This window comes from Bos javanicus, chromosome 25 (assembly GCF_032452875.1).
Source record: "Bos javanicus breed banteng chromosome 25, ARS-OSU_banteng_1.0, whole genome shotgun sequence".
NCBI classification, from domain to species: domain Eukaryota; kingdom Metazoa; phylum Chordata; class Mammalia; order Artiodactyla; family Bovidae; genus Bos; species Bos javanicus.
In genome coordinates this window covers 9,980,538-10,000,000 of record NC_083892.1, presented here as the reverse complement: position 1 = coordinate 10,000,000, position 19,463 = coordinate 9,980,538, and positions in this window count along the sequence as shown.

The window sequence follows — 19,463 nt, the reverse complement described above, 5'->3', positions numbered from 1 at the left end:
TGCTGCGGTAGGGTTTCTTCTGCTTGGGAACCTAGCCCTTCAGATCACCTTTCTTTGAGATTTTCTCAGATCAGATCAACTTCCAGGCTTAAAAACAGTGTGGGCTTCTTTGCTTTGGCCATAAGAAGGCTTTAGCCTACAATGTTGAGCACGACCTAACATCAGCGTTCCCTCACCCATATAGAGGCTGCTGTAACCTTAGATAGAGTTGAACTACTCTGCTTTATGACTTTTCCTCTTCCTTCAGTTTAAATTATTCAGTTTCCTTTACCATGTGACTGCTTATCTTGACAACCAGTAACTAGGTAGTGTGACTGAGAGGTCTGTGTTTTTTTTTCTTAGAACTGACCTGGATCATGATTTTGAGATTAAATACCTATGCTGAAGCTGAAAAACAAAACAACCCCACAAGTCTGGGGACCTTCCTAGTGGTCCAGTGGCTAAGACTCCGAGCTCCCAATGCAGAAAGTCCAGGTTTGATCCCTGGTCAGGAAAATAGATCCTGAATGTTGCAACTCAGAGTTCACACACCACAATGAAAGATCCCACGTGCCGCAACAAAGATTGCAGATTCTGGGTGCTGCCACTAAGACCTGGAGCAACCAAATAAATAAATAATATTCAACACACACACACACAAATCTGAACATATCAGTGCCCAGTTTATAACCTCCTGATGGTGTCATTCCTACACCTGGAATATGAGCATTCCAGCCAGAGTGAAATGCACCAGGAGGGCCCAGAAAGGAGAGAGAGAAGGAAGCACTGAACAAACGGCTAGGATTTTAGAACAGCTGGGAGACAGAGTACAAACAGAGGAGTGGGAATAAAGGAGGTTGTACTTACATAATAACCCCACTCCTTATCCCCGTTTTAACAGATGATGAAACTGAGGTTCAGGCCAATGACAAGTTTAAGGCCACACAGATGGCGAGGGATAGAGTCAGAATTCAATCCAAGTCCATCTGACCCCACGCTTCATGCTCCTTTGACCACACCTGCATCCCACCTCCCCATCAAAGATGCCTCCGGACATTTCTGCTCATGCTTCTCTCTGCCCGACGCGCCTCCCCCAGCCTCTTCCAGCTGGCTCAGTCACCACGTGCCTGCCACCACCAGGACCGCTTCTCTTTAGGGAGCCCTTCTTGAGCCCAAAACTGGAGTCAACGCGTACCTTTCAGACCAGGCAGCTGACACCCCAATGCAGGGTTTTGCAGCCTCAGTCCTAGTGACAGTTGGGGCCGGGTAACCGAGTGTTGAGGGAGTTGTCCAATGTGCCTTCTGGGATATTGAGCAGCATCTTTGGCCTTCACCTCTAGCTGCTGGTAGCAGTGAGCAACAAAAAGTGAGGTAGCAAGGTGGCGGCACAAAGTGGCTTCGGGTGTCACCAGTGTCCCCTGGAGGGTGAAATCACCCCCTGCTGAGAGCCACTGCCCTCATCTGCAGACTCGCCATGTTCTATCTTGAACTATAAATACTTGAGTCTGAGTCTGTCTCACCAGCAGAACAAAGGTTCAAACTCTGGGGCCAACAGCGGCCCAGCAGGTAACCCCCGTGGAGCAGTGACATGCTGGGCTTCGCAGGCCCCAGCCGAGGGGCCGATCACACTCAGCCAGTGGTTGCCACATGAGAACGTGGGTCCAAGCACTACATTTTAATGTATAATCTCCACATTTAAAAAAGTGTTGGCAACGTATTCAACTCTAAAACAGTGTGCATGCATACTCAGTTGTGTCCAACTCTTTGCAATCCCATGGACTGTAGCCCGCCATGCTCCTCTGTCCATGGGATTTCCCAGGCAAGAAGACTGGAGTGGGTTGCCATTTCTTACCCCAGGGGATCTTCCCAACTCAGGGATCGAAACTGTGTCTCTTGCATTTCCTGCATTGGCAGGCAGATTTTTTTTTTTTTTCTTTTTTTTAACCACTGCACCACCTGGGAAGCCCCTAAAACAGACAGACAAACATACAAAGACTCTGTGGTCCTGAATGCAGCCTGTGGTCATCTTGGCCCAAGGGCAGACAGTCTGCAAGTGAGGCCCCTAGAAGGTGAACTCTGGTCCTGGCACTGAGCAGCTTGCATGTTCATTTATGGAAAGCTCCTTGGAACCTCCTGCAAAATATCCACAGGGCTGGGCTGAGTGTTTTACCAGTTCTAGGAGTTGCAAAATTAGGTGTCTCAAATTATTGTCCTGAGTAGACAGCTGGGGTCTGCCAATACATGCTGGGTGAACCCTTCCTTGGTGGAGGGCTATCTCCCTCCCCTCCTGCCACCCTTACCTGGGGCCTGGAGCCACCCTTGTGCAGGGCCTTCCCAGGCCCCAGCTTCCCAGTGAGATCACAGATTCCTGGAAGGGAGTTTCCTGCCATGAGGACAAAGGTAAGGCAAGGGAAACGTCTGTGCCTTGGCCTCACACTCAACCCACTCATTCACCAGATCAAATAAAAAATGCTTCTGATCGCCAGGAACAAAACCAAACCCCAATGCCCAAGGAAAAGAGTTTGCTCTGGAAGATCATCAATGCAGTAACAAGGAGATCAAACTGGTCAACCTGAAAGGAAATCAACCCTAAATATTCACTGAAAGGACTGATGCTGAAGCTGAAGCTCCAGTACTTTAGCCAGCTGATGTGAAGAACTGACTCATTGGAAAAGACCCTGATGCTGGGAAAGAATGAAGGCAGGAGGAGAAGGAAACCACAGTGGATGAGATGGTTGGATGGGACACTGATTTGTGACTGTTGTCAAGGAACAAAGGCAAAAACAGCATTTACAAGAGAGAAAAGACCCTGATGCTGGGAAGGATTGAGGGCGTGAGGAGAAGGGGATGACAGAGGATGAGATGGTTGGATGGCATCATCGACTCAGTGGACATGAGTCTGAGCAAACTCCAGGAGATAGTAAAGCATAGGGAAGCCTGGTATGCTGTAGTCCATGGGGTCACAAAGAGTTGGACACGACTGAGCAACTGCACTGAACTGAATGGAACATCTACAAAATGGCAAAAGCTGTCATTAGCCGAGCGCTTACTATATACTAAGCACCATGCCTCGTGCTTTGTGTGCAGAGTCTGTAATTCCTCAGAACAACCCTAAGATGTAACTGCTCTTTTTTAAAATTTTATTTATTTATTTTTGGTTGCACTGGGTCTTCATTGCTGCGCACGGGCTTTCTCTGGTTGCGGCAAGCAGGGGTCACTTTCTAGTTCTGGTGCGCAGTTTCTCCTTGTGTGGCTTCTCTTGTTGCGGAGCCTGTGCTCTAGGCACTCAGGCTTCAGTAGCTGCAGCTCGCAGGCTCTAGAGCTCGGGCTCAGTAGCTGTGGCTCGAGGCATATGGGATCTTCCTGGAGCAGGGATTGAACCCATGTCCCCAGCATTGGTAGGTGGATTCTTATCCACTGTACCACCAAAGAAGTCTGTAAGTGCTTTTCTTAAGTCCATTTTATAGATGGGGAAACTGAGGTATGGACAGGTGATGTGACCTGCCCAAAACCACACAGCTGGTAAGAGGTAGGGCTAGGGATTCCAAGGCTTGGGACCTGGACAAAGAGTCCCTCTCCCATATTTTTCCATAATCAGGACCTCAGAGAAGTGGGCTCTTACCCGCTATCCTGGGTCATCACCAAGGTGAATTCCTCAGGGAAATTTTTTTTAAGTACAGGTTCTGTCAAAAAGGGGCTTCCCTGGTGGCTCAGACAGTAAAGAATTCACCTGCAATGCAGGAGACCCAGGTTTGATCCCTAGGTTGGGAAGATCCCGTGGAGAAGGGAATGGCTACCCACTCCAGTATTTTTGGCTGGAGAATTCCATGGACAGAGGAGCTTGGTGGGCTGTGGTTCATGTGGTCGCAAAGAGTCAGACAAAACTTAGCGACTAAATGACAACATCTAGTCAAGGCTATGGTTTTTCCTGTGGTCAGGTATGGATGTAAGAGTTGGACTGTGAAGAAGGCTGAGCGCCGAAGAATTGATGTTTTGAACTGTGGTGTTGGAGAAGACTCTTGAGAGTCCCTTGGACTGCAAGGAGATCCAACCAGTCCATTCTGAAGGAGATCAGCCCTGGGATTTCTTTGGAAGGAATGATGCTAAAGCTGAAACTCCAGTACTTTGGCCGCCTCACGCGAAGAGTTGACTCATTGGAAAAGACTCTGATGCTGGGAGGGATTGGGGGCAAGAGGAGAAGGGGACGACAGAGGATGAGATGGCTGGATGGCATCACTGACTCGATGGATGTGAGTCTGGGTGAACTCCAGGAGTTGGTGATGGACAGGGAGGCCTGGCGTGCTGCGATTCATGGGGTCGCAAAGAGTCAGACACAACTGAGCCACTGAACTGAACTGAACTGAAATGATAACAATGGCATTTCTAGCCTGTATGTGAGAACAAAAAGTTGTAAGGACTTGAAGGTTGGGGCTGAAACAAAAATCCTATTGTTTGCAGCTGTGATCGTCTATTTAGAAAAACCAAAATAAACTACAGGTAAATATTTAAACTAAAAAAGTTAGGTAGAGGGCTTCCCTGGTGGTCCAGTGGTTAAGAATCTGCCTGCCAGTGCAGGGGACAAGCGTTCGATCCCTGGTCCAGGAAGATCCCACTTGCCATGGAGCAACTAAGCCCGTGTGCCGCAACTACTGCAGCCCACACTCCTAGAGCCTGTGCTCCGTGACAAGAGAAGCCACTGCAACAAGAAGCCCGTGCACCGAAACGAAAAGCAGCCCCTGCTCATTGCAACTACAGGAAAGGAGCAAGGAAGACCCAGAGCAACCAAAATATACACTAATTAATTTTTTAAAAAACTTATTAAAGAAAAGGTAAGGTAGATTGATGGGTGGAGAGAGGGAAGGACAGGAGACCAGATCTGTGGTAAGATAAATTTCATTGTAGAATCTCAGAGGCGGATGCATGGGACCCACTGGACAATTCTTTCAAAAGTACAGAGATGGGGGATAATTCTAGGTTCCAGGGCCACCCCACAGCCTTCCTAAGTCAGATTCTTGGGGAATGGGACCCTAGAATGACTCTGAAGCCCAGCCAATATCCAGCCCCACCCAGTGACTAGCATGCTTCCTATGCCTTCATCACAGAATATCACCAGAAGGTCACTGGACAGAGTGTCGCTTCTTAGTCCCTGGAGCCCCTTTTCCATGACTCCACGCCAGAGCATGGGGTCTTCCTTGCCACAGGCCCCAGCCATGGAAGTCGCAGTGCAGCCAGCTCTGGGGTGGGCTCAGAGATCAGGAGGAAGAAGCAGAGTGTCATGCCTTTATGCATGGTGGCTGGCACTCCCGGGCCTCTTGCACCAGTGGTGATGTCTGTTCTCCACTGCACACTCACGGTGGCCGGCCTTTTTGCAGCTTCTTGGAGGAGAGCTGAAGCACTGCCCACATTTTTTTTTTTTTTTTTTTTTGGCTTCTTGTTTTTATTTTTTGGCCTCACTGCGCAGCAAGTGGGGTCTTAGTTTCCTGACCAGGGATTGAACCTGTATCCCCTGCAGTGGAAGTGAAAGTTGCTTAGTCATGTTTGACTCTTTGTGACCCCATGGACTGTGCATGGAATTCTCTAGGCCAGAATACTGGAGTGGGTAGCCTTTCCCTTCTCCAGGGGATCGTCCCAACCCAGGGATTGAACCCAGGTCTCCTGCATTGTAGGTGGATTCTTTACCAACTGAGCTACCAGGGAACCTATCCTGCAGTGGAAGGGGAATCTTAACCACTGGATCATTAGGGAAGTCTGTCATAACCCACATTTTAGAAGTAAGATCCATACTTCCAGGCTAATGATAAGAGCAACTGCTTCTGCCATGACCACTAGAAGCTAGGCATGGTGCCAGCTGCTATATCTACGTCAGCTCATTTCATCCACAAACCTCTGCCAGGGACCTAACTCCACCTCCACTTTACAGAGAAGGAAACAAGAAACGAAAGCAATCAAACCCATGTGGTGCTGACACGGGAGAGGCAAATACATCAATGGAATGGAACTGAGGGTCCAGACATAAACTCATATGTCTAGGGCTAGTTGTTTTTTGATAAGGGAGACAAGATCATTCAGTGAGGAAAAAACAGTCTGTTCGATGAATGGTTCTGAAACAACATGCAAAAGATGAAAGTTGGACCCCTGTGTACATACTAAGTCCCTTCAGTTTTGTCTGACTCTTTACGACCCTGTGGACTGTAGCCCGCCAGGCTCCTCTGTCCATGGGATTCTCCAGGCAAGAATACTGGAGTGGGTGCCATGCCCTTTTTCAGAGAATCTTCCCAACCCAGGGATTGAACCTGCATCTTTTATGTCTCCTGCATTGACAGGCAGGTTCTTTAATACTATAGCCACCTGGGGAGCCCACTGGACTCCCCTCTACCTCATACCACATACAACATGGATCAAAGACATATACATGATTTTGTATATGGCAATGAACTCTTGGAAATGACATCAAAAACACAAGCAACAAAAGAAAAAAAACAAATTGGACTTCATCAAAATGAAAAATGTTGGCACAACAAAGGACATTATAAAGAAAGAAAAAACAATCTACAGAATGGGAGAAAATATTTATAACTCATAAATCTGATGAAAGTCCAGTATCCAGAATGTATTAAAGAATATTTGCAAGTCAGTAACAAAAAGGCAACTCTATTTAAAAATGGCCAAAGGACTTGAAAAGAATTTTCTCCAAAGAAGGTATACAAATGGCTGGTAAGACATGAATAGATAGATGCTCAATGTCATGAGTCATTAGGGAAATGAAAAAAAGCACTGTCAGTATTCTTGCCTGGAGAATCCCACAGACAAAGGAGCCTGGCGGACTACGGTCCGTAGGGTCGTAAAGAGTCGGACACGACTGACATGACTGAGCAGCACGGATGCTGTCTGACTCCAAAGAGCTGACCGTCCCGGGTCTGCTTCTTACTCCCCCGACGTGAGCCCACACCCTCTAAGGGCCTCTATGGGCCAGTCCAGGTTGCTGAAGCAGAATCAGATCTCCTGGCTGAGGGGTGAGAGGTGGGGCTGGCCAAAGGTGGGGCTGGGAGACAAGTTGGTCTCCATGAAATCCAGGCACCTGGTGGCCAACATCCATTAAACAGTTTCTGAGCTTCAGCTTCCCCTTCTGGGGAGTTAAGGAGCTAGACCACCCTAACTCACAACTCCCCTGCGGACAGGACCTCTATCAGCAGCCCGACTTGATAACGAGCTCCCCAGGACGTCAACATCTGGCCTCAGAAAGAAAATCCTCTGGTCCAAGGCAAGGAGATCCTCACACCTTGCCTCTCATGGCTAGTAACCTGGCTAGTAACACCCCCACTGCAGGTGAAAACATGGCCGAAAACATGGCCAAAAACATGGACAACCCTTCCCCCATAAGAGCTAGAGGTAACAGTTTTTGAACATTTGCTTTATGCCTTACATATGTCATCTCGCTTCATCCTCATGAGGCAGCAGTGTTGTTATACCCATTTTACAGATATAGGATACTGAGGCCCAGTGCAGTTTAACTTACTCAAGGTCAAATGGAAAAGAGTCATGCACACTCACCTTACAACCCAGTGTTCCTATTCTTGAGTGTCTAGCCCAGAGAAATGAAAACTTGGGTGCACACAAAAATACAGATGTTGATAACAGTCTATTCATTATCACCCAAAGCTAAAGACAACCCAGATGTCATTCAACAGGTGAATAGGGATGCAAACTGCAGTACACACACACCATGAAATACTACTCAGCCATAACCAGGAATGGACAACCGAGACACACAGCAACCTGGACAAATCTGAAATCCATTCGCTGGGCAAAGGAAGTCAGACTCAAAAGTTGACATACGGGGGCTTCGGGGGCTTCCCTGGCAGTCCAGCAGTTAAGAATCCACCTTCTAATGCAGGGGACACGGGTTTGATCCCTAATCTGGGAATATTCCACATGCCACAGGGCAACCTGACCCGTGAACCACAACTACTGAGTCCACCCTCCCTAGAGCCTAGGCTCTGCAACGAGAGGCCACCACAACGGGAAGCCCTCACACACAGTGTAGAGTAGCCCCCGCTCACCGCAACTAGAGAAAGCCTGAACACAGCAACGAAGGCCCAGTACAGCCAAAAATAAACACATTAATCAATCAATTAATTATTTAAAAAATGAGCTCACTTTCAAAAGAATGTTGACACACTGGAGCTTCCCTGGTAGTCCAGCGGTTAAGAATCTGCCAACCACTACAGGGGCTTGGGTTCAATCCCAGGTCCGGAAAGATTCCACATGCCATGGGGCAACTAGGTCCCTGCGCTGCAACTGCTGAGCCCACGTGCCTAGAGCCTGTGCTCTGCAACAAGAGAAGCCCAAGCACCGCAATGAAGAGTAGCCTCCACTCAACGCAACTGTAGGCAGCAAGCCTGTGGGCAGCAGCCGAGACCCAGCATAGCCAAAAATAAACAATATTAATTAATTAATTAAAAAGCATGAGCTCGCTTTTAAAACATTGAAATATTGTATAAGACTCCATTTGTATGACATTCTCCAATGGCTAAAACTATAGGGACAGAAAACTGATGATGAGTGGTGGCCAGGGGCTGGCGGAGATGGAGGGGCTGACTGCAAAGGGGTGTCCGGAGAGGACTTTCGGGGTACTGGGATTATTTTGTGTGCTGGTTGTGGTGGTAGTTATACCACACAGTCTCTACCTGTGCTAAAACTCCCAGCACCGGACATCCCTGGTGGTCCAGTGGCTGAGAGTTTGCCTGCCAATGCAGGGGACTCAGGTTCGATCCCTGGTCTGGGAAGATCCCACCTGCTGTGGGGCAGTTAAGCCCGGGTGCCACGACTAGGGAGCCTAATCGTTCTGGAGCCCAGGCTGTGCAACAGGAGAAGCGGCCGCAATGAGAAGCCTGCGCACAGCGATGAAGACCCCGCTAAGTCAAAATATAAATCAATTCCATTTTGAAGAATTCACAGAACTGTACATGCGCGTGCGCGCGCGCACACACACACACAGAGCAGCCCTGGGAGAGATAACTACATGATACTGACAACAGGTTGCCCGCTGTCACTGGCTGTGGCCCAAGTGGGAAACGCCACTTCTTCTTCAAGGGACGAAGCCTAGGAAACCCAGGGAAGTTCAGAAGTATGCAAATGAATGCTTAAGGAGATGGGGGCGGGGTGGCTGCTAATGGGTAGAGTGTCTCCTTCAGAGCTGCTGAAAATGATTTGGAACAAGATGAATGTGGTGGTTGTACAACATTGTGAATGTACTAAATACATGGAATCGTTCACTTTAAAATGGTGAATTTCATCTTTTTTTTTTTTTTTAAAGTTCCAAGCTGTGGGTGGGAGGGGAAAATGTCCAGGGTTAACTGTGCCCTAAATCTGTCCCGAAGAAACCAGGCCTCAGAGAGGTTAAGTAACTTGCCCAAGGCCGCACAGGCAGTAGGAGGCTGACCCTGAGTTAGTCTACCTTCAAAGCTTGAGTCCTTTCCATGGGCAGATGTGATTAAATGAGTTAAATATTACCCCAGAAAGTGACTGGTTATTACCTAGAAGCTCTAGCTGACCTTGTCTCCTTTGCCGAGGACGACCGCTGATCAGTATATGCGTGACTTCAGAGAACATATTTTTCAAACCACAACTAGGGACACAGAGTCCAGGCCAGGATCCCTTCCTCTCTGAATGGTGTGACCTGATTTACATGAAAAGTCTTCCAGGGTTGTAAACAAGAAACCTGAGCCAATATATTGTACTGTAATGAACTCCTTTCCCCAAAGGATCACAATTCTGTGAAAGTGGAACTATTCTAGAAAATAGAGGCTGAGTGTCACCATGCACATTTGCACAGAAAGAAAAACACACACACACACTTCAAAACTTCTGAGTAAGGCAGGGAAAAGGGAATGCCTTATTTCATGGAATAGAAAGGAAAACTGGGGTATGTGAGATCTTGAAATGCCCCTCCTCACAAGGGTAGCAGGTGTCTTTTTCTGGTGGGTTTCAGGAGGGCTTAGGCTGAGAGGCAGAGAGGCGGGAGGCCCGCCTAAGCCTCAAAAGCGGTTTCTCCAAAGTGGAATGCCCCGAGTGCCTGAAAGAGTGGTTTCTCAACTGTCCTGAGACTGAGGTTTGGGGGGAGGGGCATGACCCGCCTGACAGGGTCACTGAGGCAGACCCAAACCTCAGCCTTGCAAAACAGCCCCACTGTTGAGTGAACCCAGCTGGAGACAAAGGAAGTGTGAGTCAACCCCCAAAGTTTCTTTTAAAAAGGCTGTATTAGGTTGCCAGAGCCACTGGGGTGTGTGCGAGCCTGAGGCTGGGCCCTGGGGGCCAAGACAAGACCGCCACCATCCTCAGGGACCTGTGGGCAGAGGGCTGGCTGCACAGGGGCTGGGCAGTGCCAGTCCCGGAGCTTGTAGGACAGCCCTTCCTTCCAGGGAGCCGTTGGATGAGGGAGAAGAACTCCAGCTGTGTATAAGCATTACCTCTGAGCCACATCTCCCTGCCAGGGGGTCTGAATTGCCCCCATTTTACGGAGCGACAGACTGAGTCTGATCTCTTTACTCATTTCTCTAGTCAACAAGCATTCACCAAATGCCCTGCAATATGCCAGGTAGTGGGATGCAGGAGTAAACAAAAACTGATTTCATGAAATTTAGAGCTTCGTGAAGGGTGAGGAGACAGAGGCTGTTTTGGGTGATATGTATGCAGGGGCCATGGAGAGGGTCTTTATTTGGAAGGGATATGAGAGTTGGACTACAAAAAAGGCTGAGAGCAGAAGAATTGATGCTTCCAAATTGTGGTGCTAGAGAAGACTCTTGAGAGTCCCTTGGACTGCAAGGAGATAGAACCAGTCAACCCTAAAGGAAATCAACACTGAATATTCATTGGAAGGACTAATGCTGAAGCTGAAGCTCTAATACTTTGGTGTGAAGACCTGACTCATTAGAAAATCCCCTCATGCTGGGAAAGATTGATGGCAAGAGGAGAAGGGAGCAACAGAGGATGAGATGGTTGGATGGCATCACTGACTCAATGGATGTGAGTTTGAGCAAGCTCAGGGAGATAGTGAAGGACAGGGAAGCCTGGCGTGCTGCAGTCCATGGGGTGACTAAGAATCGGACACAACTGAGCAACTGAACAGCAATTGCAGTTGGCAATGATTAGTCTGAGACCAGAAGGATGAGAAAGAACCAGGGATTCAGGGAAGGGCATTCCTGGCAGGGGGAATGGCAGGTGCAAGGGCTCTGAGGTGGGAATGACCTGAAGTGAGAGGAACAGCGAGGCCAGCGCGGGTGGGTGGCCTGAATGAGGGGTAGCCGGTGATGAGGTCAAGAGTGGGCAGAGGCTCTGGGAGACCAGCCAGGAGGCTGTAGTTGCAGTGACTGGAGATGCTGAGGTTTGAGCAGCAGCTACAAGGAGACAGGGGAAGTGGCTGGTTTCAGCTCAATCCCCTGGTGGCCCAATAAGCGGTGACAGAGAGAGGAGTCGAGGATGATGCCCTGGTTTGGAGACTGAGCAACTGGGTGACTGAGACAAGGGGGAAGTGAACAAGTTACCCAGCCAAGAACTGACTATCCGCCCTTCCCCGGTGACTCTTCACCCACTCCATGCCACCCCTCCTCCCACACCCCATCCCACCCCCTGCCCCGGAAAAGCCCATCATGCTCAGGGCCTGATTCGAGGACCACTGCGATCCGACTTCCTCTGGCCTCTCCATACTCCTCCTGACCTCACTCTGCTCCCCAAGGCACTCTTCCCTTGACCCCCACGCTCGCGCTCGGTCCCACCGCCTCATCTTTGCTTTCTCCCTTCCTCCAGCCCTTCCTCCTGCCTGAGGGCCCTCCCTTCTCCTGGCGGCCAGTGTTAGCCCCGCCCTTGCCTTGGAGGCCTCTGAAGGGCTCTTCTGAGTAGCCAGCCCTTACTTGACTGGAATTCCCATGGGGCCACATCCTAGCGCCCAATCCTGAGCGAGTTCCTTAAGGGATCCAATTTCTTCATCTGCAAAATGGGTTGAAAATAAAAGTACTCACCATATGGGGGTAGGGGCAGGATTAACAAAGAACTGCTCACTCATCTGGCCCCTGGAACATAACTAGGGGTAGCCAGTGTTATTTCTGGGTGGAGGAGAAGTGTCGTAGGGAAGTCAGTCAGTTCAGTCGCTCAGTCGTGTCTGACTTTTTGCGACCTCATGGACTGCAGCATGCCAGGCTCCCCTGTCCATCACCAACTCGCAGAGCTTGCTCAAACTCATGTCCATTGAGTCAGTGATCCCATCCAACCATCTCATCCTCTGTTGTTCCTTCTCCTCCTGCCCTCAATCTTTCCCAGCATCAGGGTCTTTTCAAATGAGTCAGTATCAGGTGGCCAAAGTATTGGAGCTTCAGCTTCAGCATCAGTCCTTCCAATGAATATTCAGGACTGATTTTCTTTAGGGTTGACTGGTTGGATCTCCTTGCAGTCCAAGGGACTCTCAAGAGTCTTCTCCAACACCACACTTCAAAAGCATCAATTCTTCAGCACTCAGCTTTCTTATAGTCCAACTCTCACATCCATACATGACTATTGGAAAAACAATAGCTTTGACTAGATGGACCTTTGTCGGCAGAGTAATGACTCTGCTTTTTAATATGCTGTCTAGGTTGGTCATAGCTTTTCTTCCAAGGAGCAAGTGTCTTTTAATTTCATGGCTGCAGTCACCATCACAGTGATTTTGGGGCGCCCCCCCCCAATAAAGTTTGTCACTGTTTCCTTTGTTTCCCCATCTACTTGCCATGAAGTGATGGGACTGGATGCCGTGAACTTAGTTTTCTGAATGTTGAGTTTTAGGGAAGTAGCCGCTCTTTAGTAGGGAAGTAGCTGCTCTTTAATCCCCTTTATGCTCACTTGGGGAAGCATGTGTGGGTGCAGAAGAGCCAAGCGGCCATGAAGACTGTCCCACTCATGGCTCAGTCTCCAAGGTCTCACCGATGAATGCATGAGTGATTGCATGCTCCCCTGCATGGAAGACTTACTGCCGCTCTTTTGCAGGAGGGGAAACTGAGACCAAGGCCCATGCCTGGGTCTTCCTTTCTTCCTTCCTTTTTCCTCCCTCCCTCCCTCCACCTCCCTCCTTCTCTCTTTCTTCCTTTTGATGCATAAGGTCTTAGTTGCAGCATGCAGGATCTTTAGTTATGACATGAGGAATCTAGTTCGCCAACCAGGGATTGAACTTGGCCCCCTGCATTGGGAACGTGGAGTCTTAGCCACTGGATCACCATGGAAGTCCTGATGGGTGGATTTCTTCACTAGTCTTTCTCTCTGGCCAATTGAGCCTGAGTGACCCCCACGATGGGTCCCTAAGATGCACCCTCATTTCCTGAGGCAGCTGTGCCCTCGCCACCCCAGGGTGAGTGTGAATTCCCTTGGGCTCTTACAGTTGGCTTCATGACCACAGATGCCACAGCCGGCGAGGCCTGCAGCTGGCAGTGGGGACAGACGTCCTGCCCTCATTTACATCCCCTCCGCCCGCTGCAGCCAGAGGAACAAGAATAGGAAGCCACAGATCAGACCAAGCTGAGGCCTCGGTGTCCCCCGCCACTGAGGCACAGCGTCTGCTGGAAACCAGACCAGAAGGTTTACAGGAATCAGAGCCTCTGAGCAGCACTGAATGTGAAAGCAAAACTCAGAGACACAGACACACACAGACACACACACACACACACAGAAGGACATACATGTATGTGCACATATATGTGTGTGTGTGCACCTCTCCCATACGGGCACATGCACAGTTGGTCACAGGCTCCTCTCCCTACAAACTACTGCCAGTCCAAGTGGTCGGTGCTCACCAGCCCCACCCACCAGGATGCACCCCCTCCTCTAGCCGCCATCACTGCTCAGAAGGGGGAGACCTGGGCTGCCCTCCTGGCTGTGCCTCTGCTAGCTTGGTGCCTTCCACAAAGGGTTTACACTTTTTGGACCTCAGTCTCCCTCAGTCTCCTAAAGCTGAGATAATTGTAATCATAACAAGAACCCTCGTTCTCGAGAGGGGCCGCGTGGCCAGCCAAGCAGGCAGTGGGTGCTCAGTAAAAGCTCGTTAAAGGAATGAGAACACCACTGGTAGTAGAGGGGTGCCAGCTGTGTTTACAGGAGGAGCCCTGTGATCGCTCCCCAGCAGCCCCAGGAGGCCAGAGGGTGCTCATTTCACAGAAGAGGACACTGAGGCCCTGGGGGTGATGGTGTCTTGTCCGAGTCGCCAAGGTCGGCAGCGGAGTCCACATCTCCTGACCCCAGCCCCGTGTGTCTGCAGGCAGGCAAGTCTTAGGAACAAACCCACGGGGGCCTGCCCAGTGCAGTCCCAGGGAGGCTCCCCGGCCCACCACACTCCCCACAGGTCCCGAAGGGGTCCCTGGGCAGCTGGGGTCAGAGGCCAGTGAGTCGGGGGCCTGGCAGGTGCACGGTGGAGGCTGAAAAGAGGACAGAGGGGCCCAGAGAGGGGAGGGGACTTGCCCAGGGTCACCCAGCATATCCGTTTCCTAGGGCTGCTTCAACAAATGGACTTAATGCCTTAAAACCATAGAAATGGATTCTCTTTCTGGAGACCGGAAATCTCTGAAATCAAGGTGGCCGGATGATTCCAGTCTGCCCCTATCTTCACGTGGCCCCTGCCCCGCTCAGTTCTTACCCGCCATCCCCATGTCTCTGCGACTCAAATCTCCCTCTGCCTTTCTCTTATAAGGACACCATTCACTGGGTTTAGGTGAAAACCCCGTCTCCCTCTTCTCACCCTACATCCAGAAACTGAAACTGAAGTTGCTCAGTTGTGTCCAGCACTTTGCGACCCCATGGACTGTAGCCCGCCAGGCTCTTCTCTGTCCCTGAGGTTTCCCAGGCAAGAATGCTGGAGTGGGTTGCCATTTGCTTCTCCACCCTACATCCAGGGATGGTCTCATTTCCAGATCCTTAATTATCTGCAAAGACATTTATTTATTTATTTATTTTCTCTTTTTTATTTAGCGTGGAGTCTTAGTTTCGAGGCACTGGCTTAGCTGCTCCTCGACATGTGGCATCTTAGTTCTCCTAACAGGGATCAAACCTGTGTCCCCGGCATTGCAAGGCAGATTCTTAAGCACTGGACCACCAGGGAAGTCCCCTGCTTTTTTTCCCCTCAAATAAGGGCACATTGATAGATTCTGGGTTTAGGACACAGACCTATCTTTTGAGGGACCACTATTCAAACCCGTACAGCAGGGTCAGTACTAGGCAGAGCCCTCCCCATGTTCCAGCCCCGATGTTCACATTCTCCATCTGGGAGTCTCGGAATTCTAGCAAGCTGCAAAAAAAGCAATACCCATTCCATTGTCATCTGGTCTCTGCCTGTGGTCCCCAGAGAGCCAGGGACAGGCAGGGGAGCTCCAAACACAGCCAGGCACGTTCCAGGAACAGCGAATCCTTTGTTGACCAACTGCTGGCCTCTGCAGACAGGAAGGGAGTGGGGACCAGGAGGAGCGGGTGCTGGGGTGAATTTGGCTCCCCAGCCCAGAGGAGGGATGGGGTGTGGCCAAACTTCAGGTGAGCAGATTACCTGACCATTCTGACCCCAGGTGGGTGGCTGTTGAGCACATACTGTGTGTTGAGAATTTTAAGGGCTCACATTTAAAAAAAAATATGTTCAGCTTAATTATTTTTAAAAATAATCTATCGTTTTACTTATTTACTTGGCTGTGCTGGGTCTCTTGTCTGCGTGGGATCTGCTCTTTGTTGCAGTATTCCAACTTTTGGTTGATGCATGTGGGATCCAGCTCTCGGCCCAGGGATCGAACCCCGGCTCCTTTCATTAGGAGCACAGAGTCTGAGCCACTGAACCACCAGGGAAGTCCCCTAAGGGCTCCTTCATTCGCGCATTTCATTCTCACAAAAGACCCCATGAGGTCAGTTTTTATAGGCGAGAAAACCAAGGCATAGAGAAGTCAGGAAGTGTCCCACGGTCACACAGCAGGTCAGTGTGGCATTCTGACCTCCCATACTGGTTGGTTCCAGAGCCCACACTTGGTACCACGCAACTCTGTGGCCCTGGGAGACCAGAAACTCAGTGAAGACATAAAGGAATAGAGTGAGGCAGAGGGGCAGAACACAGCTAGGGCAGCCAAGAGCTGGTGGGAAGAAGGCCCTAGGGAGGGGGACCGTGGCAGAGGGACCCCACCCCCACCCTGCAGACTACCCCCTGCCTGGGCCTCAGCAAACTAAGGAGGGCGTGTCTGGGCCCTCCCGGAAGGCGGCACTGCAGTTATCAGAGGACTTAACTGTGCATTGCCTTCGCAGCAGTACGTAATCCCACTTCTTGGAAACTCTCCTAAGGAAATTCTCCCCTTCCTCCTCCTGGGGGCTAAGCTACTAAGAGGGTGGCTTTGTCTCCCAGCCCAGGGACCACACACATTTCCTGAGAAAGGCAAGGCTGCTGGTGTGAGGCGCTCCCCTCCCCCCAGCACCTGGGGGGGAGGGTGGATAGGAGGCGGGTGATGAGTGAGGTAACTGGGGGGTTGGAAGGCAGAGGGCTGAGGGGCACTGTGGGTGGCCAGGCCCAGGCGGGGCTTCATTAACTATTCTGAGTTCCTCTTGAGACCATTCTTGGGCTGGATTACTTTTTTTCTAAATGTTATTTAATACCGTTTAATTTCTTGTCCTGGCGGCACCCAAAATCACGTGTATGTGTGTGAGTGAGTTTATGTGTTAAGAGAGAGATCTTTTTCATCGAGGTATATGGTGGCTCAGGGTTCAAGAATATGCCTGTGGTGCAGGAGACACGGGTTCGATCTCTGGGTCAGGAGCATCCCCTGGAGAAGGACATGGCAACCCACTCCAGTATTCTTACCTGGGAAAGCCCACGGAGAGAGGAGCCTGATGGGCTGTAACAGAGTTGGACACAACTTAGCAACTAACAACAAAATGAAAAAACCTACAACCCACATATAGTGTACGGCTTGAAGTTTTACACACCTATGTACACCTGCATAAGCCATGACCCAGATCAAGATTCGAGCCCCGGATCCTCTAAGCGTGGTCCTTAGGCCAGCAGCACCCACCTCTCCAGGGAGCTCTTGGAATGCAAAGCTGCAGCACCCAGCAGCATCTCCTGGGTCAGAATCTGCTTCCACTGAACAAAACCCCAGGGGATCATGTCCCGCCCCTGGAAGCAAGCTCAGCGGGGCCTGAACCCATGCTCTCATTAGGCGCAGCATCTCACAACAGTGCAGGGAGCCTTTCTAACTGCCGCCACCCCAAATCACTAAGGAGGGAAAGGGGTCACAGAGCAGATGACTGATGGGTGCAGGGTGCCAGTTGCCCAAATCAGTGTCTTTTGCCCTAGACACTGCTACTTTGTGCCTCAACTTACCCATCTGCAAATAGGCATAAAGATCTCTGCCCAACCGTCTCCCACAGCAGTGGGAACCCTTGCAACACTGGGGACTTGTGCCCCCCGGCACCTTCTCAGGCATGTCTGTGCACAGCCTCACTTAGGTGAACAAGCTTTGTCGTTGCTGTTCACTTTGCCGTTGCTGCTCAGTCACTCCTCGACCCCATGGACGGCAGCACGCCAGGCTCCTCTGTCCTTCACTATCTCCCAGAGTTTGCTCAAACTCATGTCCATTGAGTCAGTGACGCTATCCAACCATCTCATTCTCTTTTGCCCCCTTTCCACCTCAATCTTTCCCAGCATCAGGGTCTTTTCCAAAGAGTCGGCTCTTCACATCAGGTGGCTAAAGTATTGGAACTTCAGCTTCAGCATCAGTCCTTCCACTGAATATTCAGGGTTGATTTCCTTTAGGATTAATTGGTTAGAAGGGAAAAAAAGAACTTTTGAGGGGTGGGGCACACCATGGGGCATTCAAAATCTTAGTTCCCTGACCAGGGGTTGAACCCACACCACCAGAACTGGGAGAGGGGAGTCTTAACTACTGGACTGCCAGAGAAATCCCAAAGGAACTATTTTTAATATCCACATATCAATATGAGTATATCATATCAATAATGAGCCATTTTACAGGGGAGAAAACCAAGGCTTGGAGAGGTTAGACAACTTTACCGACAGCGATCAAGTGGTGCAGCCAATATCTGAATCCATTCTGTCTGAATCCAGAGCCCTACCTGATTTTAACCTGAGTCTCTCACACAGTGAACAATAGCAGATGTCCCTCCAGCAAGCTAAAGAAAGAAAGCATCTTTCTTCCTTTGGGAAAAAGCAAAAACAAACCGAAAGAGTCAATCACAATAATAATGCATGCACATGATGTAAAGAAAAATTCCAAACAGTCAAAGGCTGTTGAGGAGAAAGTCAGCTTCCCTCTCACACCATCCCTAGCCTCTCCCTGTCCTCCCAGAGGCAGTCCCCGTGATCAATTTCTTGTGCCCCTTTTCAAGGATGCTCTATATGGACCAGTACATGGAAATCTGTACTGTATTTCCTCATGTATACAAATGGGAGCATATACTCAAACATATGTGTGTGTCTGTGCTTAGTTGCTCAGTCGTGTCCAACTGAGCAAGCCTTTGGACTGTAGCCTGCCAGGATCCTCTGTCCATGGGATTTTTCGGGCAAGAATACTGGAGTGGGTTGCCATTTCCTTCTCCAGGAGATCTTCCCAACCCAGAGATCAAACCTGTGCCTCCTCCATGTGTGTATGTGTGTGTGTGTGTGTATGTGTATTCAGAGCTATGATTTTTCCAGTGGTCATGTATGGATCTCATGTACATGACTACAGGATTGATATGTATGGGAGAAACATCAATAACTTCAGATACGCAGATGACACCACGCTTATGGCAGAAAGAAGAAGAACTAAAGAGCCTCTTGATGAAAGAGAAAGAGGAAAGTGAAAAACTTGGCTTAAAACTCAACATTCAAAATAAAAACCCCTCAACATTCAGAAAACTAAGATCATGGCATCCAGTCCCATCACTTCATGGCAAATAGACGGGGAAACAATGGAAACTGTGACAGACTTTATTTTGGGGGGCTCCAAAATCACTGCAGATGGTGACTGCAACCATGAAATTAAAACATTCTTGCTCCTTGGAAGAAAAGCTATGACCAACCTAGACAGCATATTAAAAAGCAGAGACTTACTTTGCCGACAAAGGTCCATCTAGTCAAAGCTATGGTTTTTCCAGGAGTCATGTATGGATGTGAGACATGGACTATAAGAAAGCTGAGTGCTGAAGAATTGATGCTTTTGAACTTGGTGTTGGAGAAGACTCTTGAGAGTCCCTTGGACTGCAAGGAGATCCAACCAGTCAACCCTAAAGGAAATCAGTCCTGAATATTCATTGGAAGGACTGATGCTGAAGCTAAAACTCCAATACTTTGACCACTTGATGTGAAGAACTGACTCCTTGGCAAAGACCCTGATACTGGGAAAGATTGAAGGCAGGAGGAAAAGGGGATGACAGAGGATGAGATGGTTGGGTGGCATCACCGACTCGATGGACGTGAGTTTGAGCAAGCTCTGGGTGTTGGTGAT